Source organism: Marmota monax, unplaced genomic scaffold, assembly GCF_021218885.2.
Source record: "Marmota monax isolate L192 unplaced genomic scaffold, Marmota_monax_Labrador192_F-V1.1 WCK01_AAM20220418_F8-fsc00044, whole genome shotgun sequence".
Taxonomy (NCBI): domain Eukaryota; kingdom Metazoa; phylum Chordata; class Mammalia; order Rodentia; family Sciuridae; genus Marmota; species Marmota monax.
In genome coordinates, this window is record NW_026695198.1 from 1,742,489 (window position 1) to 1,753,497 (window position 11,009).

The 11,009-nt window shown below is 42.6% G+C and overlaps 1 pseudogene; it reads right to left on the reverse strand.

Moving 5' to 3' along the window:
• LOC131423584 (zinc finger protein 501-like) overlaps positions 1–10,642 on the reverse strand; it is a 98,812-nt pseudogene extending 88,170 nt beyond the window's left edge.
• Between the last annotated feature and the right edge of the window lie 367 nt (positions 10,643–11,009).

Consider the following 11,009-nt stretch of genomic DNA (forward strand, 5'->3'; position numbering starts at 1 on the left):
CAGCCCTAACATAAAATGCTGGCAGGGAGCTCACCACTTGGTTACTACCCTTATTAATGAAGGGTTTTATCCTGGTGCTGTTGGAAGTTTCCTTCCCCCTCTACGAAAACACAGAATATTCCCATATTCCTTTTACCCAGTTTCCTCTAATATTGACTCTTAAAAAAATTAAGTAGGCTGGGCACAATGGTGCATGCCTGTAATCCCAGCAACTCAGGAGCCTGAGGCAGGAGGATTGCAAGCTTAAAGCCACCCTCAGCAAGTGAGCAAGGCCCTAAACAACTTAGCAAGACCCTATCTCAAAATTTAAAAAAGGTGTGTGTGTGTGGGGGGGCTTGGGATGTCTCTCAGTGGCCAAGCACCCATGGTTTTAATCCCCAATATAAATACATAAATAAATAACTATAGTATAATGATCAAAACAAAGATATCAACCTGTGTACACAGCTATCAACTAACCTATAGACTTTGTTTGAAATTTCACCAATTTTCACCATAAGTAAACACCAAACCCAAGGTCTCTCCTCTTGGGTTTGGTGTTTACTTATGACTGGGTCAGGTTATGGATTTTGTAGGGAGATGCCACAGAGGTGAAAAGTCCTTGTGGGATTATTTGGTGGGAAGGGGGATATATCAACATCATTGGTAAGGAGTGATGTTAATTTCAATCAATGATTAATGTGATGCTTCTCGGATTTCTTACTATAAACTTACTATCTCTCGCTTTGTGATTAATAAATATCTTGGGGGAGATACCTTGAGAATATCTTATTTCTCTCCCAATTTTTACTCACTTAGGGGATGTGGCTAAGTGGTAGAACACTGGCCTGTCATGGGTGAGGCCCTGGGTTAAATTCCCATACTAGAGAGAAAAAAAAAAAAAAACTTTGCTTTTGCTCACTTAAATTTTGGCATCCATTCATAGATCTTACCCATAACAATTATTATTATGGTCTCCTAAAGGTGATTTTGTTTTTATTTCCCTCATCCTTTCTTTATTTATAAACTGTAATTCTCTTTAAGGAAACAACTCTCTCTTTCTCTATTCTTTCCTTTCTTATTTTTTTTCTATTTATAAGGGCTCATGGTTTTCTATTTAATTCTATCACTTATAATCCAATACTATCGTTGTTTAGTTGTTCAAACTGTTCCAACTTTGGCTGTTGGGAACTCTTTCAGATTGGATCTTGTAGTTTTTCAATAATCCCCTATCATATTGACCAAGTTATGCTGCATGCATTACAAATATGTCTCAATATATATACAATTATAATGTACCCATTAAAAAAATAAGCCCCTACCCCTTATTAAGCAGCTCTCTATCTTCTGGCACCACAAGGTGTTCCAGGGTTATTTTACATTTTCCCTGCTCCAGCTCTGGGAGCAACCATTTCTTCAAGAGCCCTGGTCTCTTTTATTGGAGAATGGTATTTAGAAGCCAGATCTGGGTGGAGATCTGTCCTGCTCATTGACATGGAACAAGAGTTCTAAGTCCTCTTGGTGTTCAGAATTTGGAACTATGTTATGTCTATAAATGCATGCATACATGTACATTTCTTTTTCTTTGTTTTCTTTTTCCTTTCATCAAAAATCTTTAGTTCATAATGATGAACTAAAATGTCATTAGATTGAACACTGTGGTCATGAATTGAAATCCATCACCATAGTGTTCATTCTAATGCCATTTTTTTTCCTTTCTTTTTTTTTCTTTCTTTCTTTTTTTTTTTTGTACAGGGGATTAAACTCAGAGGTACTCTTCCACTGGGCTACATTCCCAGCCCTTCTTATTTTATTTTGGGACAGGGTCTCACTAAGTTGCCTCAGACTTTCAATCCTGCTGCCTCAGCTTCCTGAGTAGTTGGAATCACAGGCCTGCACTACCATACCCAGCTAATGTCCTCTTTCCTTACTTGTAACTGTGGAATTTGTTCTTCCTTTTCTTTTTTTTTTAAATTAAAAGGCTGTTGCTTACATATTGCTAAATTGTGAAAAATGTTCCTTGATTATGCCTCCTAAACTTTTTTTCTCCCCTATAAATGGCTGATATGATAACACTAGATAGGTTGCTAGATATTGCTGTCAGAAGCTACACAAAAGAGAAGCCAACTGATTTCATGGTCCTTCTTTATGCAAAAAGAACTAATCACACTCTTTATGCTTTAAAGGAAGTGGGGTGCAGAAGGGTCAGCCCAGGCTGTGGAATGTAAGCTTGTTGTTCCAGCCAAATGAGTCAGATGAGATGTGAATGAAAATTTATTTAAGCAGTTGTGTGTCAACATGGTTTTGAAAAAAAAAAAGTTATTTCTTGCTCCAGCCCTTTGGGGAAAATTTCCACTCTGACGTCCTCTCACTTTGGCCACTGGCCTCCCTGGAGGCAACTTGCCTCTTGGGCCACCTCTTTATCTCTTCATTGATTTCTGGTCTCTTCTCATTCCAACAATCCCAACGTAACTGCTGCTTCCTTTTCTTCTTACAAATGGAGGTCTATTTCCTTTTCCACAGACCCCCTGAGTGTTCATCTCAGTGTGGGGTCTCAGCAAACACTGCTCAATCAACTTGGGTCTTCAGAATTTTTTTAATCAGAAAAGCCAAACTTACATTTTTCTTTATTTTGTGGCTTGAGCTTTGGTTTCCCTCATAGGTTGCCTGTTCTAATGACATTTGGGGTGTGGAAAATGAACTGTTTTCCTGTCCTTCTATAACAGCCCAGACTTGTTCAATAGGCAACCTCAACTGGAATGTCTCACCAAAACCCCAATTTTGCCTACTGTGCTTCAGATATGTGAAAGATGAGGAGGGAAGGGAGACAAGATCAGATCACTCTGAGGGCCTATGGAGCATTATTATTCCCAACTGAAATCCCCATTCTTTGAGTTCCTTCTAGTAAGAAAGAAAATAAGCTTGGTGCAGGTATTATTCCTTTTAGAGATATCAATGATTCCAGAAGCCCACAGGCCTGTTTGACTGCCATCCTGACCCTCCCACAGGGAGAGGTGGGGGTCACCTCCACAGTTGCCTGGGCTGACCATAAATGAATTGGAAACACCCATGGTGGGGAGAATGTCAGTGAAAGTGGGAGCCTAAGGAGAACCTATGATTTTTTAGCCATATCCAAAAAGCCTGAATGGAACTGTTTGGCAGCCACAGACTTCCTGAGGATGCACTCACTGAGCAGCTTCCTGGAGGTACCCGTGTGATAATTAAAGATTGGGACACCAAACCATCACAAGACTGTGAAGAACTCATTTTGAGTATTCTGAGAATACTATGCATTCTAGGAAGGAATATTTAGCACAGTAACTTAGACTTGGTGGGAAGTATGAGTGATAATATTAATGATGACATCTACAGGGGCATGCTGAGTAGGGCTAATAGCAATGTTGTAATAAGAAGATACTCATAACAACCAAGGTGGTTGGGATTTAGTTCATTTTTTCCTTATGAACCAGGCAGGGCACTTAAGTTTACAACTTAATGAATTCTCAAAACTCTGAGGCAGGTACTCCAATTAGACCATTTTACACCTGAGAAACTAAGACTCACAGAGGTGGAGAATTGTACAGAGGTCACAAAACTACATGAAAACAAAGGCCTTTCATAAATATTTCACCCCACCATGTGGTCCTATTGGAAGGATCTGTCTTGTGGGTTGTAGGGATTTGATTTAGCTGAGTTAAGTATTCATGGGGCCATGGCTGGTGCTTTAGCACAGTATCCCCAATGCTAGTTACATTACTCAGAGAAAGGAAACTGAGACCCAACATATGTGGGTGCAATCTAATGATGGAGGTGCTCAGTCAACCAGTAGAGAAACGTGCTGTTGGAAGCAGTCATAGCACCAGGGATGGGGCCACCCAACCAAGTATTTAATGACCTGGATGGGGTTCAGAAACAAGGTGGTGAGGATGGAGGGAAGGCACGCCAGACAGACACATCAGCAGGAGCCAAAGCACTGAAGTGTGCAGTAAGTAGCATGGTGTGGGCCTGCAGTGACAGGCAGTTTAATGCAGCCAGAACATAAAGGTAAAGGGAGAGACAAGAGAGAAAAATGAAAGAGAAGCAGTGGCCTTTGGTGAAGCAGCCAAGTCCTTGGGCTCTAGATAGATAAAAGCCTGGATATGGAGTCAAATTCAGCCATGTGCTGGCTATTTTGACTCTGGGCCACATATTTAGAGCTTTTCTAAGCTTTGTTTTTAATAATTGAAAAGCATAGTGACAGATAATAGTCTACATGTTAAGCTGATAGCTTGGATACCTGGTCTGGGGTCACAGAGTTGATGAATGGATTTGCCAAAAAGCATGTCTACATTCTATTACATGTAAAGCTTTATTGTTAATAAAGAGCTTTTATATTATTACTTGCTTTTGCATATTTCAGATCATTTAACCTGTAAGTAGTGTAATTTTTCTGGCTCTGAGCTTATTCTCCCAGTCTTGGTATCCCCTCAAGGGTAGACACCATATTTTAATCTACCATCACAAGATGTAGCCATGCAGCAATCTCAGGCTTTCTAGAGCATCAGAATTGCTTGAGAGTACCAGACAGCTGCACAGGTCTGTTCCCTATCCCAGATGTATTAAACTAGTACCTTCAGGAATGTGGCTTGAGCTTTCACTCTTGACCAGCTGGGCAGAAAAAATTTTGAATCAATGAGTAAACAATCATACTGTATGTACAGTTGTCCCTTGAGAGACTGGTTCCAAGACCTTTCCTGGACTCCAAAATCCATGGATGTTCAACTCTTTATATACAAAGTGGCATAATATTTGTATAACCTATACATATTTTTGGTACATTTTGAATCACCTCTAAATTACTTATAAATATAGTACAATGTAAATTCTATGAAAATAGTTGTTATACTGTATTGTTTAGGGAATAATTACAAGAAGAAATGTCTATACATGTTCAGCATAAATGAAGTTTTAAAAATATTTTTAGGTATTTATGGACACAATACCTTTATTTTATTTGTTTGTTTTATTTTTTTTTTTTTTACATGTGGGACTGAGGATCGAACCCAGTGCCTCACATGTGCTAGACAAGTGCTCTACCACTGAGCTGCCACCCCATCCCATAAATGCAGCTTTTAAAAAAATCTTTTTATTTTTATTTTTGTAGTTGTAGATGGACAGCATGCCTTTATTTTGTTTATTTTTACACAGTGTAAGGATCAAACCCAGTGCCTCACACATGCTAGGCAAGCACTCTGCCACTGAGCTATAGCCCCAGCCCTCGATGCAGTTTATTAAAGGAAGTTTTTGATCCTTAGCTGGTTGAAACTATGGATATGGAAGACCAGCTGAATCAGTCAGGATAGGCTACAGCATGCCATGATAGTAATTAAACCCCAAATTTCAATGTCTTAAAACCAAAAAGGTCTGTGTTTTGCTCATATTAGACAACCGAGATAGATTGGTTGAGGGCTCTGCACAATGGAGAAAACACTATCACGGGCATTATTGTTTGTCCTATCAGAGAGACAGATCTCAGGCTTGTCTCTCACTAGCATTAAATGCTTTGCCAAGAAGTGGCACAAACTCCCTCCATGCACACTCTTTGATCAGAACTAGTCACATGATGAGGAAGTGCAATCCTGCAGGTGTCCAGAAAATGGAGAGCCAGAAGTCATTGATAAGCAGTGCAAATGACTACCAGACTCTACAAAGTTGGCATCATCAACTTCATTTCACAGCAATACTTATGAGGTGTGTTCAAGGCCAGATAGAAAATATGGAGTGGGATTTGAGGTTTTTTGGGTTTTTTTTAGGCCCTATTTTTTTATTTTTGTTTTGTAAATTTAATGAGGCTAGATGATACATGGCATTAAACTTGGTGGCTCAAAGCCTGGAATCTGGATGTTTTCCAGACTTTCAACTCTGCCACTTACCAGATGTGTGAGCTGAGCAAGTAAAAGACCATTTTATACCCATCAAAGAGATAGTCAAAGGATGCAAGAGGCCAAAGAATGAGGTGCTTTCTCAAACGGAGTGCTTAGAACAAGACAGGGCTTACCTGGGTAGGACTGATAAGGAGAGGGCTACTTTAGGAGGTTGCACAGAAATCGGGTTGGCTCCAGGTGGCAGGTAGGATAAATGTTTATCCCCCATAAATTGCTGCCTCCTGCCTCTCCCAGTGTGAGTGTTTGGGCTGTAAGGAACAGAGAAACCAAGTGAAGTTGGTTTAACAACATGTATTAGCTCAGGAAAGGGATATACAAGGCCTTGTGTGTCTGAAGCTAGTCCACAAGCATGGTTATGTCATCAAGGACCCAGATTCTTTTAGCTTCTCTGCCCTATTCTCCACCATGCAAACCTGTCTTAAGGCCAGCTCCCACGGGCAAAGCCACTGATAACAACTTTGTTCCGTGTAAGTTAGGAGAGTATGCTGGCTTCCTGCAGTCCTCCCCCACTCCATTTAGCAGTATGTGGATTGAACCAGGGCCTTGCATGTGTACTCTACCACTAAGCTACATCTCCAGCCCTTTTAAAAAAGATTTATATTGAGATACGGTCTCACTAAGTTGCATAGGCTACCTTTAAACTTGCCATCCTCCTACCCCAGCCTTCAAAGTAGCTGGGGATTCAGGCATGTGCCACCACATCTGCCCAGGGCTCTTTCTTAAAGCAGATAAAGTTTCTATTACCATTGACTCTAGCGAGCTTCCCCCAAATATCTTGTGCTGTAATGAGGTTTGGCTTTTGAGAGGTCAGTGTTCTTGGGTAGAAATATTAGCTGTTTTAAGTAGAAAGGGTAGTGCACTAGAGGATGTCAGGCATCCCACAGAATCATTGGTAGGGCTGGAGAAAAGAACTTGAGGCTAAGCTTTGAGGAAAAATGCCCCAAACCACACTGCAGGCTTGGCCAGATGAACTAACCACCGCTCCTCCCTTGCTTCCCTGGAGCACCAGGTGCTAGGAGTCTGGCCTTGCTTCAACTACTGCTGCTGGCAGCCCAGTGCTGCTTCTCCTTCAGGATCTCCACCCTGCAACCACCATACCCAAATCTGGATGCCTCTGCTACCAAAGCTTATTATTTCTTGCTGATTTATGCCATCCTTGTCACTAGAATGCAGTCCTCTCTCCTTCATGCCTAGTTTGCTCCTATGTATCCTCCAGAACTCATTCCAATTAAAGTTCTCTTCTACTCTTTCATGCAGCCATTAGTGGGGAGATCATTATCTCTTTTTTTCATCCTATTTATCACATTGTATTTCAACATCTTTTGGTTCAATTATTTCACTACTACTTCTCTCCCTCTAGATCATACACGTGATGTGACCATGAACTCTGATTGCCTCCTCTACAGCTATTAACACAGTAACTAGCACTTAAGTGCTTGCTTAATATGTTCTTATTGAATGAATGAGCATTAAGGAAACCCCATTAGAGGCATTTACAAAATCTCTCTTGTATCAAATGATGTGTTAATACCTTATACCTTTAAACTACACCACACCACATACTATGTAGTATATCTTGAACCCTTAGGGGTTTGCAAATTACAATCACCCCAATTTTTTTGTCAGACCATAATATCCCTGTGCATCTTACTATGCCTACTTCTCCCCTATGAGGATCTGTCCCACAGAAAAATTTTGCCATTGACAAGAGCATGTGGCAGGCTTTGGGTCAGGATAGAAACCTGAATCTGGTGTACCAATGCCAGAGGTTGGTGATAAGATTGTTCCTATACAAAGCTTCCCTCTAATCATAATGTCATTGTGGTATTCCTCCCCAACCTTGCCAAAATTCTCTTAAAAACCATCATTTTAGGGTTTTTGTTTGTTTTTTGATTTTTTGCCTATGGTATTCCTCCCCAATCTTGCCAAAATTCTCTTAAGAACCCTCATTTTAGGCTTTTTTTGTTTGTTTGTTTTCTTTTTGCCTATGGAGTGACTTCCAGAGTAAGGTCTTTAAAAATATTTGGGTGGGTTTTCCTATTTAAGGGGAGCTCTTTATAAAACAGGCTGCCACTCTCCAAGGAAACTGGGAAGAGAGAGCTGTGGAGAAGTGTTTTCCTTCCATGATTTGGATGAAGTGCTAGAGTCACTTGGTTCATTTATCATTGTTTTCAGTGCACTAGAAACTACTTTTATCCCCATGCCTGAGCACATCCTCCAACACAATTTGGAATTTATATTGGAAGATAAAGAGTAAGTAAAATATCACAGAAACTCACCCATGGTCATAATAGCTATGATTTATTGAGTGCCTAACAGCTGTAATTTACTGAGCATATACTTTGCATATATTAGCTCAGTTAATCTTCCCAACTATCTATTCATATTCTTATTTTAGATGATAATCTAAAGCACAATCTAAGGAACAATCTACCTTATGGAGAACATAACAGTAAGCAGCTCAGACTGGTGTTTTGACTTGAGATGATTTTTAGGCATTCAATTTTATAAAAGTATAGGATTTCCTGGTAGAGAAGAACCTGCTGGTCATTGAAGCCAGAGTTTGTAGGTTTGGAGCTGGACTGACTCTGACTTATTCCAATTCTGCCTCACAATCACTGTGTGCCCTTAGGCAAGTCCTCTCACCTTTTAGGTCTTTGGTTTCCTTATCTGTAAAATGGGGGAAATGATAACTTCCATACATGATGGTTAATTTTAGGTATCAACTTGACTGGACTACTCAGATAGCTGGTAACACATTATTTCTGGGCATGTCTGTGAGGGGGTTTCTAAAATGATGCAGTTTGTATCAGTGGCCTTTACCTAAATTGGTTAAAAACCTAGATAAAACAGAAAGGCAGAAGAAAGGTGAATTTGTCTTCACTTCTGGAGCCAGGACACCCATCTTCTTCTGCCCTTCAACATCAGAACTTCAGATTATCTGATCTTCAGACCTTGGTACTTGCACTTGCAGCCTCCCCAGCTTCTCAGGCCTTCATTCTTGAACTAAGTGTTACATTATTAGCTCCCCTGCTTCTCAGGTGTTTGTACTGGGACTGAGCTATATCACAGACATTCCTGGTTCTACAGCTTGCAGACAGCATGTTGAGGGATTTCCCAGATTCCATAATAATTTCCTTCTTACATATCTATATCTTATTTGTTCTGTTTCTCTGGGGAATATTAACTGATATAAGATTATCAGACTAAATGAGTTAGTGAGTGGACAGCACTTAGAGCTGTGCTAGACACCTTGTAGCTGCCCCTTTGATGTGATTCCACCTCCTTATCCACTCCTTCAGTTGGTGGATTGGGTTGTGTCAATATGTAGAAGGGGACTCATATGCTCTGGCTCATATAGCAGAATTATTTCCTGGAGAGTGGACAATCTTGGAGGTGAGTGGACCTGCATTTTCTAACAGACATAATTATCATGTAAGCTGCTGTAGCCCAGGAAGACTCCAACAAAGGGGTAAACTGAACCTTCAAGGCTCACGATTTTAAAGAACCTGACCCAGAAGAAGTAGACTATGCTGTCTTGTGGAACAGGATCAAACTCAGACCCAGGTTCAAATTCTGACTATGAACACTTATGCTAGTTTCTTCATCTCCAGGACTGGAAGAATATATGCCTTCAATAAATGTTAGCTCCTCTTCTGTAGAAACAATTATTACAATTTCCCCTGGGAAAAAGTGCCATGTGTCTTCTACATAACATCATGTATATTCTATGTCCTCTATGCCATTCCATCGTACTTTGTATCAGCAAAATGTTACCCAAGGAGACTACAGAATTCTATACAGTCTCATCGTTTTCTGGGTCCAGCCCAAGAAATGTCACAGGGAGACCTTAGGAAATTCATGCAATGAAGCTGAAACATTTTATTGATTACAATTTTATCCAAACCGGGATTATTGTAGCAGATGACCTCCTAGGCGTGTCTCTTTTCACTTTGGTGAACACTGGGGCCATGGATGGGGTGGGGAGTGAAGACTGGGGCTAAGAGGCAGTGCCCTTCGTGCAAGCAGGGACAGGGCCTGGGGGTTGTCATGGAGGGCACTGGTTTGGGCTCCAGAGGAGCCCAGATTCCAATGTGGGCTCTTGCCACTTCCTAGCTGTGTGACTTGGAGCCCATTGCTTAATCTTGCCACGCCAATTTTTCCTCTGTGGAATGGGGAGGATGGTAATACCCTCTTAGGGCAGTTGTGAGGACCCAAGGAGTGTCTTTAAAGTTCTCAGCTGCTATGATTACTACTTTTACTGTGGTCCAGCCGGTGCTGAGGCTGCCAGGTCCAGGGACTGCGCATGCGCAAAAACACGGGGGGGGGCACATGGGACCGAGGTGCTGCCTGGCACCTGGGTTTTAATCCTTTGGGGTCACAGGGTGGGAGGAGTGGATTCAGGGGCAGGGATGTGGATAGAAGGTCACAAGAACGGCTAGTACTGACCCGTCAGGTGCAGTGGGCGGGGTAAAGGGGAGGGACCAAGCTAGTTCCAGGCCGGGTTTGGGCAGTGGTGAGCGCGGAGTAGTGAGAGGAAGATCAAAGTCTCGCGAGATCTCACCAGGCCGTGGTAGCGGCAGCGGAGGAGGCAGCAGGAGAGGTGAGCAACCCCCTGTGGGCGGCGGTGGCGGCCATTGGGAGCTGAGGAGCGAGAGCGGCAGAGAAAGAGGCCCCTGGCGAGGGGAGCGGGGCGGATGGGTGGCCAGCGTCTTTGGAGGCAGTCCAGCACGCCCCATGGCAGCTGCGGCGCTGCCCGGTCCGCGCCATCCCGGACCCGCGCGGGGTGGGGGCGGCTGGGCCAGTCCCCTTGGCCAGTCAGACCTCGCGCTCCGTGCGACCCCGGTCCCGCCTCAGTCTCCTACAGCGGCGGGGTTGGCACTGTTGGCCATGGCTGCTCCACTTTGCTGTGTGCCCGGCACTTAACTTGTGCACTTCCATGCTTGGTCTGCACAGAGAAGTGCAGCACCCTGCCCAAAGTTGCACTGCTGGGATGTGGTGGGATGGGGTTTCCAACACCCACACAGGCCTATGCCGCTTTCTTGCCTCCAGTCCATGTCTCAGCAGTGCTTGCAGCTGGTTCCCTGGGGTCCTGGTGGGGCTGCA